Genomic DNA, 20,761 nt, shown 5'->3' with positions numbered 1-20,761 from the left:
ATTAAAAAACAGGGGATGGCAGGATATGGAGAGAGACCGGAGGGAGAGCGGGGAGAGAAATAGTTTTGGAGTGCTGCTCTTCACTGAAGTAATCTTGCACATGTTAAATCACTGCTGTCCCTGGCTCATCAAACACAGCGTGTGATTGGTTGATGGGGTGGGAGGAAAAAAAGAGAAAAGAGAGAGAGAAAAAGAGGAGCTAGGCTAGCCTCAATGACTTCCCTCTCTCCATTTCCCTCCACAAAAACACTCTCCCTCCTCCACTCTTCCACAGAGAGGAGAAAGTGACAGATCTCCAGGTAAATAAGGACAGACCAGGTGGCGTGGCGAGAATCTGTCTCCTCACCATGCGCTCTCACCACTGGTGTCCCCCCAGGGCTCTGTTCTAGGCCCTCTCCTATTCTCGCTATACACCAAGTCACTTGGCTCTGTCATAACCTCACATGGTCTCTCCTATCATTGCTATGCAGACGACACACAATTAATCTTCTCCTTTCCCCCTTCTGATGACCAGGTGGCGAATCGCATCTCTGCATGTCTGGCAGACATATCAGTGTGGATGACGGATCACCACCTCAAGCTGAACTTCGGCAAGACGGAGCTGCTCTTCCTCCCGGGGGAAGGACTGCCCGTTCCATGATCTCGCCATCACGGTTGACAACTCCATTGTGTCCTCCTCCCAGAGCGCTAAGAACCTTGGCGTGATCCTGGACAACACCCTGTCGTTCTCAACTAACATCAAGGCGGTGGCCCGTTCCTGTAGGTTCATGCTCTACAACATCCGCAGAGTACGACCCTGCCTCACACAGGAAGCGGCACAGGTCCTAATCCAGGCACTTGTCATCTCCCGTCTGGATTACTGCAACTCGCTGTTGGCTGGGCTCCCTGCCTGTGCCATTAAACCCCTACAACTCATCCAGAACGCCGCAGCCCGTCTGGTGTTCAACCTTCCCAAGTTCTCTCACGTCACCCCGCTCCTCCACTCTCTCCACTGGCTTCCAGTTGAAGCTCGCATCCGCTACAAGACCATGGTGCTTGCCTACGGAGCTGTGAGGGGAACGGCACCTCAGTACCTCCAGGCTCTGATCAGGCCCTACACCCAAATAAGGGCACTGCGTTCATCCACCTCTGGCCTGCTCGCCTCCCTACCACTGAGGAAGTACAGTTCCCGCTCAGCCCAGTCAAAACTGTTCGCTGCTCTGGCTCCCCAATGGTGGAACAAACTCCCTCACGACGCCAGGACAGCGGAATCAATCACCACCTTCCGGAGACACCTGAAACCCCACCTCTTTAAGGAATACCTAGGATAGGATAAAGTAATCCTTCTCACCCCCCCTTAAAATATGTAGATGCACTATTGTAAAGTGGCTGTTCCACTGGATGTCATAAGGTGAATGCACCAATTTGTAAGTCGCTCTGGATAAGAGCGTCTGCTAAATGACTTAAATGTAAATGTAAATGTAAAGAGGAGACTCTCCCATCTCCTGTCAAACTGTCGCGTCCCTGACCAGAAGTAATGGCTTCTCTCAAACATCAAGGAGACAATGACTTCCTTCGGGGGTTATTCTTTAAAAAAAAGAAGATGTCTAATTGAAAAGAAAGATTTTCTAGGTGAAATAATATATTAGACAACGCTAAAATACTTGTTGTCAATGGCGACAGACAGACAGACAGACAGACAGACAGACAGACAGACAGACAGACAGACAGACAGACAGACAGACAGACAGACAGACAGACAGACAGACAGACAGACAGACAGACAGACAGACAGACAGACAGACAGACAGACAGACAGACAGACAGACAGACAGACAGACAAGCTCCAACGGATCCATATTAATTCAGCCCATCCCCAAATATAATCAAGATTCAAAGGTCGACCGCGGTGAACTCAAATGTAATTCTCCTGAACAGGACTGACAACTAACGCAGGTCACAAGACGCAGGCTGGCGAGTCACTTCTTCTCCTGGAGAAATGACACTGTGTATAAACATCTCTAAAATGAACTGCACAACTCAAATCACATTCTATTGGTCACATACACATACTCAGCAGGTGTGATTGGTCACATACTCAGCAGGTGTGATTGGTCACATACTCAGCAGGTGTGATTGGTCACATACTCAGCAGGTGTGATTGGTCACATACTCAGCAGGTGTGATTGGTCACATACTCAGCAGGTGTGATTGGTCACATACTCAGCAGGTGTGATTGGTCACATACTCAGCAGGTGTGATTGGTCACATACTCAGCAGGTGTGATTGGTCACATACTCAGCAGGTGTGATTGGTCACATACTCAGCAGGTGTGATTGGTCACATACTCAGCAGGTGTGATTGGTCACATACTCAGCAGGTGTGATTGGTCACATACTCAGCAGGTGTGATTGGTCACATACTCAGCAGGTGTGATTGGTCACATACTCAGCAGGTGTGATTGGTCACATACTCAGCAGGTGTGATTGGTCACATACTCAGCAGGTGTGATTGGTCACATACTCAGCAGGTGTGATTGGTCACATACTCAGCAGGTGTGATTGGTCACATACTCAGCAGGTGTGATTGGTCACATACTCAGCAGGTGTGATTGGTCACATACTCAGCAGGTGTGATTGGTCACATACTCAGCAGGTGTGATTGGTCACATACTCAGCAGGTGTGATTGGTCACATACTCAGCAGGTGTGATTGGTCACATACTCAGCAGGTGTGATTGGTCACATATTCAGCAGACGTTATTGGTCACATACTTAGCAGATGTTATTGTGGGTGTAGTGTGAATGCTTGTGTTCCTAGCTCCTACAGTAATATTACATCATGTAATTATGAGAAATCAATATATATATATATATATATATTTCTCAGTTATTTTACTTGTATATAACTCGGCAAGTCAGTTAAGAACTAGCGGTTAGAGGCCGCCCCCGCCTCTAACCGCTAGGCCGCCCCCGCCTCTAACCGCTAGGCCGCCTCTAACCGCTAGGCCGCCCCTCCTCTAACCGCTAGGCCGCCTCTAACCGCTAGGCCGCCTCTAACCGCTAGGCCGCCCCTCCTCTAACCGCTAGGCCGCCCCTCCTCTAACCGCTAGGCCGCCCCTCCTCTAACCGCTAGGCCGCCCCTCCTCTAACCGCTAGGCCGCCCCTCCTCTAACCGCTAGGCCGCCCCTCCTCTAACCGCTAGGCCGCCCCTCCTCTAACCGCTAGGCCGCCCCTCCTCTAACCGCTAGGCCGCCCCTCCTCTAACCGCTAGGCCGCCCCTCCTCTAACCGCTAGGCCGCCCCTCCTCTAACCGCTAGGCCGCCCCTCCTCTAACCGCTAGGCCGCCCTCCTCTAACCGCTAGGCCGCCCTCCTCTAACCGCTAGGCCGCCCCTCCTCTAACCGCTAGGCCGCCCCTCCTCTAACCGCTAGGCCGCCCCTCCTCTAACCGCTAGGCCGCCCCTCCTCTAACCGCTAGGCCGCCCCTCCTCTAACCGCTAGGCCGCCCCTCCTCTAACCGCTAGGCCGCCCCTCCTCTAACCGCTAGGCCGCCCCTCCTCTAACCGCTAGGCCGCCCCTCCTCTAACCGCTAGGCCGCCCCTGCCTCTAACCGCTAGGCCGCCCCTGCCTCTAACCGCTAGGCCGCCCCTGCCTCTAACCGCTAGGCTACCGCCTGCCTCTAACCGCTAGGCTACCCCGCCTCTAACCGCTAGGCTACCCCGCCTCTAACCGCTAGGCTACCCCGCCTCTAACCGCTAGGCCACCACTCCTCTAACCGCTAGGCCACCACTCCTCTAACCGCTAGGCTACCTAATATAATAATAATAATAATAATAATAATAACCTAGGCTACCCCTCCTCTAACCGCTAGGCTACCCCTCCTCTAACCGCTAGGCTGCCCCTCCTCTAACCGCTAGGCCGCCCCTCCTCTAACCGCTAGGCCGCCCCTCCTCTAACCGCTAGGCCGCCCCTCCTCTAACCGCTAGGCCGCCCCTCCTCTAACCGCTAGGCCGCCCCTCCTCTAACCGCTAGGCCGCCCCTCCTCTAACCGCTAGGCCGCCCCTCCTCTAACCGCTAGGCCGCCCCTCCTCTAACCGCTAGGCCGCCCCTCCTCTAACCGCTAGGCTACCCCCTGCCTCTAACCGCTAGGCTACCCCTCCTCTAACCGCTAGGCTACCCCTCCTCTAACCGCTAGGCTACCCCTCCTCTAACCGCTAGGCCACCACTCCTCTAACCGCTAGGCCACCACTCCTCTAACCGCTAGGCTACCTAATATAATAATAATAATAATAACCTAGGCTACCCCTCCTCTAACCGCTAGGCTACCCCTCCTCTAACCGCTAGGCTACCCCTCCTCTAACCGCTAGGCCCCCCCTGCCTCTAACCGCTAGGCTACCCCCTGCCTCTAACCGCTAGGCTACCCCCTGCCTCTAACCGCTAGGCTACCCCCTGCCTCTAACCGCTAGGCTACCCCTGCCTCTAACCGCTAGGCTACCCCCTGCCTCTAACCGCTAGGCTACCCCCTGCCTCTAACCGCTAGGCTACCCCCTGCCTCTAACCGCTAGGCTACCCCTCCTCTAACCGCTAGGCTACCCCTCCTCTAACCGCTAGGCCACCACTCCTCTAACCGCTAGGCTACCTAATATAATAATAATAATAATAATAATAATAACCTAGGCTACCCCTCCTCTAACCGCTAGGCTACCCCTCCTCTAACCGCTAGGCTACCCCTCCTCTAACCGCTAGGCTACCCCTCCTCTAACCGCTAGGCTACCCCTCCTCTAACCGCTAGGCTACCCCTCCTCTAACCGCTAGGCTACCCCTCCTCTAACCGCTAGGCTACCCCTCCTCTAACCGCTAGGCCGCCCCTCCTCTAACCGCTAGGCCGCCCCTCCTCTAACCGCTAGGCCGCCCCTCCTCTAACCGCTAGGCCGCCCCTCCTCTAACCGCTAGGCCGCCCCTAGGAATTGAAAAACAAATTACTGCAGGGTTTCTGTGTCAACCGGTCAACTAGAAAAATGAAAGATATTCCACTACGTTATCAACATGACTTCTATCGCCACCCCAGTGTCTCCGTGAAACTCACCGATCCTGTGTCCAGACTGTGTGTCTGTGTGTCTCTGTGAAACTCACCGATCCTGTGTCCGGCCTGCGTGTCTCCGTGAAACTCACCGATCCTGTGTCCGGCCTGCGTGTCTCCGTGAAACTCACCGATCCTGTGTCCGGCCTGCGTGTCTCCGTGAAACTCACCGATCCTGTGTCCAGCCTGTGTGTCTCCGTGAAACTCACCGATCCTGTGTCCAGCCTGTGTGTCTCCGTAAAACTCACCGATCCTGTGTCCAGCCTGTGTGTCTGCGTGTCTCTGAAACTCACCGATCCTGTGTCCGGCCTGTGTGTCTGTGTGTCTCTGAAACTCACCAATCCTGTGTCCGGCCTGTGTGTCTGTGTGTCTCTGAAACTCACCGATCCTGTGTCCGGCCTGTCTGCTGATGGCTGCGATACACTGGATGTAGGTACGGGTGGTGGACATGGAGTCGTTACGAGACAACTCTGACAGCAGGTGTTCAATCAGGTCCACAAACACCAGGTTCCCACAGGACATGACCAGGTGACCCAGAGCGATGATGGTCCTCTTCCTCACCGCCAGGCGGGGGCTGGTCAGCTGAGGAAGCAGGCAGGACAGGATGGAGGGGTGAAAGTTCACCAGGAGACCACCCTGTCTGTTAGAGGAGAGGGAGAGAGGTTAGCACTATGTTAAGTAGTGTTAAGTAGTGTCATCAGGCGGTATGATAGACTACGTAGGGTCTGGTCAGCTGAGGAAGCAGGCAGGACAGGATGGAGGGGTGAAAGTTCACCAGCAGACTAGAGGTTGGCACCAGGAGTGAAAATTAATTCCTGTCCCGTCTTGTCAAATATTTTCCCATACTGTCCTGGTCCAGAAACAGTTAAATAACTCCAGAACATTCCTGGACCGTCCCAAACTCATTTTTACAGGCAGAACTCAGAAATACATTTAGAGATCCAATTGAATAATAAAGTAACCCAATGACAAAGGACCAACTATAGTCTATAATGGGTCCAGGTCAGAGGTCAGAGGTCAGACAGTGGAGAACACACACCAACCTGGGTCCAGGTCAGAGGTCAGACAGTGGAGAACACACACCAACCTGGGTTCAGGTCAGAGGTCAGACAGTGGAGAACACACACCAACCTGGGTTCAGGTCAGAGGTCAGACAGTGGAGAACACACACCAACCTGGGTTCAGGTCAGAGGTCAGACAGTGGAGAACACACACCAACCTGGGTCCAGGTCAGAGGTCAGACAGTGGAGAACACACACACCAACCCGGGTTTAGGTCAGAGGTCAGACAGTGGAGAACACACACACCAACAGTCAGACAGTGGAGAACACACACACCAACCTGGGTTCAGGTCAGAGGTCAGACAGTGGAGAACACACACCAACCTGGGTTCAGGTCAGAGGTCAGACAGTGGAGAACACACACCAACCTGGGTTCAGGTCAGAGGTCAGACAGTGGAGAACACACACCAACAGTCAGACAGTGGAGAACACACACCAACCTGCAGAGCATGTCAGCCATGATGTCCAGAGCCTCCAGCTGAACTGACACATCCTCCTGCTTGGCGATGGCACTGGTCAGACGGCCTGTTATCTTTTTACACACACTGGCAGCCAGGGCCGAGCCTGGGGGGGGAGAGACAGAGGGGTGGAGGAGAGGAGAGAGAGGAGAGAGGGGGGGGGTGGAGAGGAGAGAGAGGGGAGAGAGGAGAGAGGGAGAGAGAGGGGGGTGGAGAGGGAGGAGGTTGGAGAGGAGAGAGAGAGGGGTGGGGTGGAGGGGTGGAGGAGAGGAGAGAGAGGAGAGAGAGGGGGGTGGAGAGGAGAGAGAAACAGGGGGAGGAGGTTGGAGAGGAGAGAGAGAGAGAGGGGTGGAGGAGGAGAGATGGAGGGGTGGAGGAGGAGAGGAGAGAGGGAGAGAGGGGGGGTGGAGAGGGAGGAGGTTGGAGAGGAGAGAGAGGGGTGGAGGAGGAGAGATGAAGGGGTGGAGGAGGAGTGGAGGAGAGGAGAGAGGGAGAGAGGGGGGTGGAGAGAGAGAGAGAGGGGGTGGAGGAGAGGAGAGAGAGAGAGAGGGGTGGAGGAGAGGAGAGAGAAAGGGGGGTGGAGAGGAGAGAGAAACAGGGGGAGGAGGTTGGAGAGGGGAGAGAGAGGGGGTGGGGGAGAGATGGAGGGGTGGGGGAGAGATGGGGGAGAGATGGAGGAGAGATGGGGGAGAGGTGGAGGAGAGATGGAGGGGTGGAGGAGGAGAGATGGAGGAGAGATGGAGGGGTGGAGGAGGAGAGATGGAGGAGAGATGGAGAGGTGGAGGAGAGATGGAGGGGTGGAGGAGAGATGGAGGGGTGGAGGAGAGATGGAGGGGTGGAGGAGAGATGGAGGGGTGGAGGAGAGATGGAGGAGGAGAGATGGAGGAGGAGAGATGGAGGAGGAGAGATGGAGGAGGAGAGATGGAGGAGGAGAGATGGAGGAGGAGAGATGGAGGGGTGGAGGAGGAGAGATGGAGAGGTGGAGGAGGAGAGATGGAGAGGTGGAGGAGGAGAGATGGAGGGGTGGAGGAGGAGAGATGGAGGGGTGGAGGAGGAGAGATGGAGGGGTGGAGGAGGAGAGATGGAGGGGTGGAGGAGTGAGATGGAGGGGTGGAGGGGTGAGATGGAGGGGTGGAGGAGGTGAGATGGAGGGGTGGAGGAGGAGGAGGAGAGATGGAGGGGTGGAGGAAGAGAGATGGAGGGGTGGAGGAAGAGAGATGGAGGGGTGGAGGAAGAGAGATGGAGGGGTGGAGGAGGAGAGATGGAGGGGTGGAGGAGGAGAGATGGAGGGGTGGAGGAGGAGAGATGGAGGGGTGGAGGAGAGATGGAGGGGTGGAGGAGAGATGGAGGGGTGGAGGAGAGATGGAGGGGTGGAGGAGAGATGGAGGGGTGGAGGAGAGATGGAGGAGGAGAGATGGAGGAGGAGAGATGGAGGAGGAGAGATGGAGGAGGAGAGATGGAGGAGGAGAGATGGAGGAGGAGAGATGGAGGGGTGGAGGAGGAGAGATGGAGGGGTGGAGGAGGAGAGATGGAGAGGTGGAGGAGGAGAGATGGAGGGGTGGAGGAGGAGAGATGGAGGGGTGGAGGAGGAGAGATGGAGGGGTGGAGGAGGAGAGATGGAGGGGTGGAGGAGTGAGATGGAGGGGTGGAGGGGTGAGATGGAGGGGTGGAGGAGGTGAGATGGAGGGGTGGAGGAGGAGGAGGAGAGATGGAGGGGGGGAGGGAAGAGAGATGGAGGGGTGGAGGAAGAGAGATGGAGGGGTGGAGGAGGAGAGATGGAGGGGTGGAGGAGGAGAGATGGAGGGGTGGAGGAGGAGAGATGGAGGGGTGGAGGAGAGATGGAGGGGTGGAGGAGAGATGGAGGGGTGGAGGAGAGATGGAGGGGTGGAGGAGAGATGGAGGGGTGGAGGAGAGATGGAGGGGTGGAGGAGAGATGGAGGGGTGGAGGAGAGATGGAGAGGTGGAGGAGAGATGGAGAGGTGGAGGAGAGATGGAGGGGTGGAGGAGAGATGGAGGGGTGGAGGAGAGATGGAGGAGAGATGGAGGAGAGATGGAGGAGAGATGGAGGAGAGATGGAGGAGAGATGGAGGAGAGATGGAGGAGAGATGGAGGGGTGGAGGAGGAGAGATGGAGGGGTGGAGGAGGAGAGATGGAGGGGTGGAGGAGAGAGGGAGGGTGGAGAGGGAGAGAGGGTGGAGAGGGAGAGAGGGGGCGGAGAGGGAGAGAGGGGGGGCGGAGAGGGAGAGAGGGGGCGGAGAGGGAGAGAGGGGGCGGAGAGGGAGAGAGGGGGCGGAGAGGAGAGGGAGGGAGAGAAACCGGGGGAGGGGGTTGGAGAGGAGAAAGACAGAAAGAGGCTGGGTGAGCTAAATGAGTCATACTGCTGTCAGCCAAGATGGCTGATGCCCAAAGGTGAAGGGGAAGCAGGGCTGTTAACAGATGCTCTCTTCTCCATGTCTCCCTCCACATGAATGGGAAAGGTCTGAACACAGCTGGAGATTAACCAGGATTTAAGGAGGACATCTAGCAAGAGGGGATAGTCCGTCAGTTCATTACCTATAACACCATCACTAGAGGGGATAGTCCGTCAGTTCATTACCTACAACACTACAACACCATCACTAGAGGGGATAGTCCATCAGTTCATTACCTATAACACCATCACTAGAGGGGATAGTCCATCAGTTCATTACCTATAACACTACAACACCATCACTAGAGGGGATAGTCCATCAGTTCATTACCTATAACACCATCACTAGAGGGGATAGTCCATCAGTTCATTACCTATAACACTACAACACCATCACTAGAGGGGATAGTCCATCAGTTCATTACCTACAACACCATCACTAGAGGGGATAGTCCATTAGTTCATTACCTACAACACCATCACTAGAGGGGATAGTTCATTAGTTCATTACCTATAACACCATCACTAGAGGGGATAGTCCATCAGTTCATTACCTATAACACCATCACTAGAGGGGATAGTCCATCAGTTCATTACCTATAACACCATCACTAGAGGGGATAGTCCATCAGTTCATTACCTACAACACCATCACTAGAGGGGATAGTCCATCAGTTCATTACCTACAACACCATCACTAGAGGGGATAGTCCGTCAGTTCATTACCTATAACACCATCACTAGAGGGGATAGTCCGTCAGATCATTACCTATAACACTACAACACCATCACTAGAGGGGATAGTCCATCAGTTCATTACCTATAACACCATCACTAGAGGGGATAGTCCATCAGTCCATTACCTATAACACCATCACTAGAGGGGATAGTCCATCAGTTCATTACCTACAACACCATCACTAGAGGGGATAGTCCATCAGTTCATTACCTATAACACCATCACTAGAGGGGATAGTCCATCAGTTCATTACCTACAACACCATCACTAGAGGGGATAGTCCATCAGTTCATTACCTATAACACCATCACTAGAGGGGATAGTCCAACAGTTCATTACCTATAACACCATCACTAGAGGGGATAGTCCATCAGTTCATTACCTATAACACCATCACTAGAGGGGATAGTCCATCAGTTCATTACCTATAACACCATCACTAGAGGGGATAGTCCATCAGTTCATTACCTACAACACCATCACTAGAGGGGATAGTCCATCAGTCCATTACCTATAACACTACAACACCATCACTAGAGGGGATAGTCCATCAGTTCATTACCTATAACACCATCACTAGAGGGGATAGTCCATCAGTTCATTACCTATAACACCATCACTAGAGGGGATAGTCCATCAGTTCATTACCTATAACACCATCACTAGAGGGGATAGTCCATCAGTTCATTACCTATAACACTATAACACCATCACTAGAGGGGATAGTCCATCAGTTCATTACCTATAACACCATCACTAGAGGGGATAGTCCATCAGTCCATTACCTATAACACTACAACACCATCACTAGAGGGGATAGTCCATCAGTTCATTACCTATAACACCATCACTAGAGGGGATAGTCCATCAGTCCATTACCTATAACACTACAACACCATCACTAGAGGGGATAGTCCATCAGTTCATTACCTACAACACCATCACTAGAGGGGATAGTCCATCAGTTCATTACCTATAACACCATCACTAGAGGGGATAGTCCATCAGTTCATTACCTATAACACTACAACACCATCACTAGAGGGGATAGTCCATCAGATCATTACCTATAACACCATCACTAGAGGGGATAGTCCATCAGTTCATTACCTATAACACCATCACTAGAGGGGATAGTCCATCAGTTCATTACCTATAACACCATCACTAGAGGGGATAAGTCCATCAGTTCATTACCTATAACACCATCACTAGAGGGGATAGTCCATCAGTTCATTACCTATAACACCATCACTAGAGGGGATAGTCCATCAGTTCATTACCTATAACACTATAACACCATCACTAGAGGGGATAGTCCATCAGTTCATTACCTATAACACTATAACACCATCACTAGAGGGGATAGTCCATCAGTTCATTACCTATAACACCATCACTAGAGGGGATAGTCCATCAGTTCATTACCTATAACACCATCACTAGAGGGGATAGTCCATCAGTTCATTACCTATAACACCATCACTAGAGGGGATAGTCCATCAGTTCATTACCTATAACACCATCACTAGAGGGGATAGTCCATCAGTTCATTACCTATAACACTACAACACCATCACTAGAGGGGATAGTCCATCAGTTCATTACCTATAACACCATCACTAGAGGGGATAGTCCATCAGTTCATTACCTATAACACCATCACTAGAGGGGATAGTCCATCAGTTCATTACCTACAACACCATCACTAGAGGGGATAGTCCATCAGTTCATTACCTACAACACCATCACTAGAGGGGATAGTCCATCAGTTCATTACCTATAACACCATCACTAGAGGGGATAGTCCATCAGTTCATTACCTATAACACCATCACTAGAGGGGATAGTCCATCAGTTCATTACCTATAACACCATCACTAGAGGGGATAGTCCATCAGTTCATTACCTATAACACTATAACACCATCACTAGAGGGGATAGTCCATCAGTTCATTACCTATAACACCATCACTAGAGGGGATAGTCCATCAGTCCATTACCTATAACACTACAACACCATCACTAGAGGGGATAGTCCATCAGTTCATTACCTATAACACCATCACTAGAGGGGATAGTCCATCAGTCCATTACCTATAACACTACAACACCATCACTAGAGGGGATAGTCCATCAGTTCATTACCTACAACACCATCACTAGAGGGGATAGTCCATCAGTTCATTACCTATAACACCATCACTAGAGGGGATAGTCCATCAGTTCATTACCTATAACACTACAACACCATCACTAGAGGGGATAGTCCATCAGATCATTACCTATAACACCATCACTAGAGGGGATAGTCCATCAGTTCATTACCTATAACACCATCACTAGAGGGGATAGTCCATCAGTTCATTACCTATAACACCATCACTAGAGGGGATAAGTCCATCAGTTCATTACCTATAACACCATCACTAGAGGGGATAGTCCATCAGTTCATTACCTATAACACCATCACTAGAGGGGATAGTCCATCAGTTCATTACCTATAACACTATAACACCATCACTAGAGGGGATAGTCCATCAGTTCATTACCTATAACACTATAACACCATCACTAGAGGGGATAGTCCATCAGTTCATTACCTATAACACCATCACTAGAGGGGATAGTCCATCAGTTCATTACCTATAACACCATCACTAGAGGGGATAGTCCATCAGTTCATTACCTATAACACCATCACTAGAGGGGATAGTCCATCAGTTCATTACCTATAACACCATCACTAGAGGGGATAGTCCATCAGTTCATTACCTATAACACTACAACACCATCACTAGAGGGGATAGTCCATCAGTTCATTACCTATAACACCATCACTAGAGGGGATAGTCCATCAGTTCATTACCTATAACACCATCACTAGAGGGGATAGTCCATCAGTTCATTACCTACAACACCATCACTAGAGGGGATAGTCCATCAGTTCATTACCTACAACACCATCACTAGAGGGGATAGTCCGTCAGTCCATTACCTATAACACCATCACTAGAGGGGATAGTCCATCAGTTCATTACCTATAACACTACAACACCATCACTAGAGGGGATAGTCCATCAGTTCATTACCTATAACACCATCACTAGAGGGGATAGTCCATCAGTTCATTACCTACAACACCATCACTAGAGGGGATAGTCCATCAGTTCATTACCTATAACACTACAACACCATCACTAGAGGGGATAGTCCATCAGATCATTACCTATAACACCATCACTAGAGGGGATAGTCCATCAGTTCATTACCTATAACACCATCACTAGAGGGGATAGTCCATCAGTTCATTACCTATAACACCATCACTAGAGGGGATAGTCCATCAGTTCATTACCTACAACACTACAACACCATCACTAGAGGGGATAGTCCATCAGTTCATTTACCTATAACACCATCACTAGAGGGGATAGTCCATCAGTTCATTACCTATAACACCATCACTAGAGGGGATAGTCCATCAGTTCATTACCTATAACACCATCACTAGAGGGGATAGTCCATCAGTTCATTACCTATAACACCATCACTAGAGGGGATAGTCCATCAGTTCATTACCTATAACACCATCACTAGAGGGGATAGTCCATCAGTTCATTACCTATAACACCATCACTAGAGGGGATAGTCCATCAGTTCATTACCTATAACACTATAACACCATCACTAGAGGGGATAGTCCATCAGATCATTACCTATAACACCATCACTAGAGGGGATAGTCCATCAGTTCATTACCTATAACACCATCACTAGAGGGGATAGTCCATCAGTTCATTACCTATAACACCATCACTAGAGGGGATAGTCCATCAGTTCATTACCTATAACACCATCACTAGAGGGGATAGTCCATCAGTTCATTACCTATAACACTATAACACCATCACTAGAGGGGATAGTCCATCAGATCATTACCTATAACACCATCACTAGAGGGGATAGTCCATCAGTTCATTACCTATAACACCATCACTAGAGGGGATAGTCCATCAGTCCATTACCTACAACACTATAACACCATCACTAGAGGGGATAGTCCATCAGTTCATTACCTACAACACTACAACACCATCACTAGAGGGGATAGTCCATCAGTTCATTACCTATAACACCATCACTAGAGGGGATAGTCCATCAGTTCATTACCTATAACACCATCACTAGAGGGGATAGTCCATCAGTTCATTACCTATAACACCATCACTAGAGGGGATAGTCCATCAGTTCATTACCTATAACACTATAACACCATCACTAGAGGGGATAGTCCATCAGTTCATTACCTATAACACCATCACTAGAGGGGATAGTCCATCAGTTCATTACCTATAACACCATCACTAGAGGGGATAGTCCATCAGTTCATTACCTATAACACCATCACTAGAGGGGATAGTCCATCAGTTCATTACCTATAACACTACAACACCATCACTAGAGGGGATAGTCCATCAGTTCATTACCTATAACACCATCACTAGAGGGGATAGTCCATCAGTTCATTACCTATAACACCATCACTAGAGGGGATAGTCCATCAGTTCATTACCTATAACACTACAACACCATCACTAGAGGGGATAGTCCATCAGTTCATTACCTATAACACCATCACTAGAGGGGATAGTCCATCAGATCATTACCTATAACACCATCACTAGAGGGGATAGTCCATCAGTTCATTACCTACAACACCATCACTAGAGGGGATAGTCCATCAGATCATTACCTATAACACTACAACACCATCACTAGAGGGGATAGTCCATCAGTTCATTACCTATAACACCATCACTAGAGGGGATAGTCCATCAGTTCATTACCTATAACACCATCACTAGAGGGGATAGTCCATCAGTTCATTACCTACAACACCATCACTAGAGGGGATAGTCCATCAGTTCATTACCTATAACACCATCACTAGAGGGGATAGTCCATCAGATCATTACCTATAACACCATCACTAGAGGGGATAGTCCATCAGTTCATTACCTACAACACCATCACTAGAGGGGATAGTCCATCAGATCATTACCTATAACACTACAACACCATCACTAGAGGGGATAGTCCATCAGTTCATTTACCTATAACACCATCACTAGAGGGGATAGTCCATCAGTTCATTACCTATAACACCATCACTAGAGGGGATAGTCCATCAGTTCATTACCTACAACACTACAACACCATCACTAGAGGGGATAGTCCATCAGTTCATTACCTATAACACCATCACTAGAGGGGATAGTCCATCAGTTCATTACCTACAACACTATAACACCATCACTAGAGGGGATAGTCCATCAGTTCATTACCTACAACACTACAACACCATCACTAGAGGGGATAGTCCATCAGTTCATTACCTATAACACCATCACTAGAGGGGATAGTCCATCAGTTCATTACCTATAACACCATCACTAGAGGGGATAGTCCATCAGTTCATTACCTATAACACCATCACTAGAGGGGATAGTCCATCAGTTCATTACCTATAACACCATCACTAGAGGGGATAGTCCATCAGTTCATTACCTATAACACCATCACTAGAGGGGATAGTCCATCAGTTCATTACCTATAACACCATCACTAGAGGGGATAGTCCATCAGTTCATTACCTATAACACCATCACTAGAGGGGATAGTCCATCAGTTCATTACCTATAACACCATCACTAGAGGGGATAGTCCATCAGTTCATTACCTATAACACTACAACACCATCACTAGAGGGGATAGTCCATCAGATCATTACCTATAACACCATCACTAGAGGGGATAGTCCATCAGTTCATTACCTACAACACCATCACTAGAGGGGATAGTCCATCAGATCATTACCTATAACACTACAACACCATCACTAGAGGGGATAGTCCATCAGTTCATTTACCTATAACACTACAACACCATCACTAGAGGGGATAGTCCATCAGTTCATTTACCTATAACACCATCACTAGAGGGGATAGTCCATCAGTTCATTACCTATAACACCATCACTAGAGGGGATAGTCCATCAGTTCATTACCTACAACACTATAACACCATCACTAGAGGGGATAGTCCATCAATTCATTACCTACAACACTACAACACCATCACTAGAGGGGATAGTCCATCAGTTCATTACCTATAACACCATCACTAGAGGGGATAGTCCATCAGTTCATTACCTATAACACCATCACTAGAGGGGATAGTCCATCAGTTCATTACCTATAACACCATCACTAGAGGGGATAGTCCATCAGTTCATTACCTATAACACTATAACACCATCACTAGAGGGGATAGTCCATCAGTTCATTACCTATAACACCATCACTAGAGGGGATAGTCCATCAGTTCATTACCTATAACACCATCACTAGAGGGGATAGTCCATCAGTTCATTACCTATAACACCATCACTAGAGGGGATAGTCCATCAGTTCATTACCTATAACACTACAACACCATCACTAGAGGGGATAGTCCATCAGTTCATTTACCTATAACACCATCACTAGAGGGTATAGTCCATCAGTTCATTACCTATAACACCATCACTAGAGGGGATAGTCCATCAGTTCATTACCTATAACACCATCACTAGAGGGGATAGTCCATCAGTTCATTACCTACAACACTACAACACCATCACTAGAGGGGATAGTCCATCAGTTCATTTACCTATAACACCATCACTAGAGGGGATAGTCCATCAGTTCATTACCTATAACACCATCACTAGAGGGGATAGTCCATCAGTTCATTACCTATAACACCATCACTAGAGGGGATAGTCCATCAGTTCATTACCTATAACACCATCACTAGAGGGGATAGTCCATCAGTTCATTACCTATAACACCATCACTAGAGGGGATAGTCCATCAGTTCATTACCTATAACACTATAACACCATCACTAGAGGATAGTCCATCAGATCATTACCTATAACACCATCACTAGAGGGGATAGTCCATCAGTTCATTACCTATAACACCATCACTAGAGGGGATAGTCCATCAGTTCATTACCTATAACACCATCACTAGAGGGGATAGTCCATCAGTTCATTACCTATAACACCATCACTAGAGGGGATAGTCCATCAGATCATTACCTATAACACCATCACTAGAGGGGATAGTCCATCAGTTCATTACCTATAACACCATCACTAGAGGGGATAGTCCATCAGTTCATTACCTATAACACTACAACACCATCACTAGAGGGGATAGTCCATCAGTTCATTACCTATAACACCATCACTAGAGGGGATAGTCCATCAGATCATTACCTATAACACCATCACTAGAGGGGATAGTCCATCAGTTCATTACCTACAACACCATCACTAGAGGGGATAGTCCATCAGATCATTACCTATAACACTACAACACCATCACTAGAGGATAGTCCATCAGTTCATTTACCTATAACACCATCACTAGAGGGGATAGTCCATCAGTTCATTACCTATAACACCATCACTAGAGGGGATAGTCCATCAGTTCATTACCTACAACACTACAACACCATCACTAGAGGGGATAGTCCATCAGTTCATTACCTATAACACCATCACTAGAGGGGATAGTCCATCAGTTCATTACCTATAACACCATCACTAGAGGGGATAGTCCATCAGTTCATTACCTACAACACTATAACACCATCACTAGAGGGGATAGTCCATCAGTTCATTACCTACAACACTACAACACCATCACTAGAGGGGATAGTCCATCAGTTCATTACCTATAACACCATCACTAGAGGGGATAGTCCATCAGTTCATTACCTATAACACCATCACTAGAGGGGATAGTCCATCAGTTCATTACCTATAACACCATCACTAGAGGGGATAGTCCATCAGTTCATTACCTATAACACCATCACTAGAGGGGATAGTCCATCAGTTCATTACCTATAACACCATCACTAGAGGGGATAGTCCATCAGTTCATTACCTATAACACCATCACTAGAGGGGATAGTCCATCAGTTCATTACCTATAACACCATCACTAGAGGGGATAGTCCATCAGTTCATTACCTATAACACCATCACTAGAGGGGATAGTCCATCAGTTCATTACCTATAACACTACAACACCATCACTAGAGGGGATAGTCCATCAGATCATTACCTATAACACCATCACTAGAGGGGATAGTCCATCAGTTCATTACCTACAACACCATCACTAGAGGGGATAGTCCATCAGATCATTACCTATAACACTACAACACCATCACTAGAGGGGATAGTCCATCAGTTCATTTACCTATAACACTACAACACCATCACTAGAGGGGATAGTCCATCAGTTCATTTACCTATAACACCATCACTAGAGGGGATAGTCCATCAGTTCATTACCTATAACACCATCACTAGAGGGGATAGTCCATCAGTTCATTACCTACAACACTATAACACCATCACTAGAGGGGATAGTCCATCAATTCATTACCTACAACACTACAACACCATCACTAGAGGGGATAGTCCATCAGTTCATTACCTATAACACCATCACTAGAGGGGATAGTCCATCAGTTCATTACCTATAACACCATCACTAGAGGGGATAGTCCATCAGTTCATTACCTATAACACCATCACTAGAGGGGATAGTCCATCAGTTCATTACCTATAACACTATAACACCATCACTAGAGGGGATAGTCCATCAGTTCATTACCTATAACACCATCACTAGAGGGGATAGTCCATCAGTTCATTACCTATAACACCATCACTAGAGGGGATAGTCCATCAGTTCATTACCTATAACACCATCACTAGAGGGGATAGTCCATCAGTTCATTACCTATAACACTACAACACCATCACTAGAGGGGATAGTCCATCAGATCATTACCTATAACACCATCACTAGAGGGGATAGTCCATCAGTTCATTACCTACAACACCATCACTAGAGGGGATAGTCCATCAGTTCATTACCTATAACACCATCACTAGAGGGGATAGTCCATCAGTTCATTACCTATAACACCATCACTAGAGGGGATAGTCCATCAGTTCATTACCTATAACACTATAACACCATCACTAGAGGGGATAGTCCGTCAGTTCATTACCTACAACACTACAACACCATCACTAGAGGGGATAGTCCATCAGTTCATTACCTATAACACCATCACTAGAGGGGATAGTCCATCAGTTCATTACCTATAACACCATCACTAGAGGGGATAGTCCATCAGATCATTACCTATAACACCATCACTAGAGGGGATAGTCCATCAGTTCATTACCTATAACACTACAACACCATCACTAGAGGGGATAGTCCATCAGTTCATTACCTATAACACCATCACTAGAGGGGATAGTCCATCAGTTCATTACCTATAACACCATCACTAGAGGGGATAGTCCATCAGTTCATTACCTATAACACCATCACTAGAGGGGATAGTCCATCAGTTCATTACCTATAACACTATAACACCATCACTAGAGGGGATAGTCCATCAGTTCATTACCTATAACACCATCACTAGAGGGGATAGTCCATCAGTTCATTACCTATAACACCATCACTAGAGGGGATAGTCCATCAGTTCATTACCTATAACACCATCACTAGAGGGGATAGTCCATCAGTTCATTACCTATAACACTATAACACCATCACTAGAGGGGATAGTCCATCAGTTCATTACCTATAACACCATCACTAGAGGGGATAGTCCATCAGTTCATTACCTATAACACTATAACACCATCACTAGAGGGGATAGTCCATCAGTTCATTACCTATAACACCATCACTAGAGGGGATAGTCCATCAGTTCATTACCTATAACACCATCACTAGAGGGGATAGTCCATCAGTTCATTACCTATAACACCATCACTAGAGGGGATAGTCCATCAGTTCATTACCTATAACACTATAACACCATCACTAGAGGGGATAGTCCATCAGTTCATTACCTATAACACTATAACACCATCACTAGAGGGGATAGTCCATCAGTTCATTACCTATAACACCATCACTAGAGGGGATAGTCCATCAGTTCATTACCTATAACACCATCACTAGAGGGGATAGTCCATCAGTTCATTACCTATAACACCATCACTAGAGGGGATAGTCCATCAGTTCATTACCTATAACACTATAACACCATCACTAGAGGGGATAGTCCATCAGATCATTACCTATAACACCATCACTAGAGGGGATAGTCCATCAGTTCATTACCTATAACACCATCACTAGAGGGGATAGTCCATCAGTTCATTACCTATAACACCATCACTAGAGGGGATAGTCCATCAGTTCATTACCTATAACACCATCACTAGAGGGGATAGTCCATCAGATCATTACCTATAACACCATCACTAGAGGGGATAGTCCATCAGTTCATTACCTATAACACCATCACTAGAGGGGATAGTCCATCAGTTCATTACCTATAACACTACAACACCATCACTAGAGGGGATAGTCCATCAGTTCATTACCTATAACACCATCACTAGAGGGGATAGTCCATCAGATCATTACCTATAACACCATCACTAGAGGGGATAGTCCATCAGTTCATTACCTACAACACCATCACTAGAGGGGATAGTCCATCAGATCATTACCTATAACACTACAACACCATCACTAGAGGGGATAGTCCATCAGTTCATTTACCTATAACACCATCACTAGAGGGGATAGTCCATCAGTTCATTACCTATAACACCATCACTAGAGGGGATAGTCCATCAGTTCATTACCTACAACACTACAACACCATCACTAGAGGGGATAGTCCATCAGTTCATTACCTATAACACCATCACTAGAGGGGATAGTCCATCAGTTCATTACCTATAACACCATCACTAGAGGGGATAGTCCATCAGTTCATTACCTACAACACTATAACACCATCACTAGAGGGGATAGTCCATCAGTTCATTACCTACAACACTACAACACCATCACTAGAG

The 20,761-nt window shown here is 48.0% G+C and overlaps 1 pseudogene; it reads right to left on the bottom strand.

The window, feature by feature from the left end:
- LOC124018546 overlaps window positions 1-20,761 on the bottom strand; it is an 83,201-nt pseudogene that overhangs the window by 37,557 nt on the left and 24,883 nt on the right.

This window comes from Oncorhynchus gorbuscha, unplaced genomic scaffold (genome assembly GCF_021184085.1).
Source record: "Oncorhynchus gorbuscha isolate QuinsamMale2020 ecotype Even-year unplaced genomic scaffold, OgorEven_v1.0 Un_scaffold_542, whole genome shotgun sequence".
In the NCBI taxonomy this organism is placed as follows: domain Eukaryota; kingdom Metazoa; phylum Chordata; class Actinopteri; order Salmoniformes; family Salmonidae; genus Oncorhynchus; species Oncorhynchus gorbuscha.
Note: the sequence above shows the minus strand (reverse complement) of the source record. Positions and strands in the feature narration are given on the sequence as shown.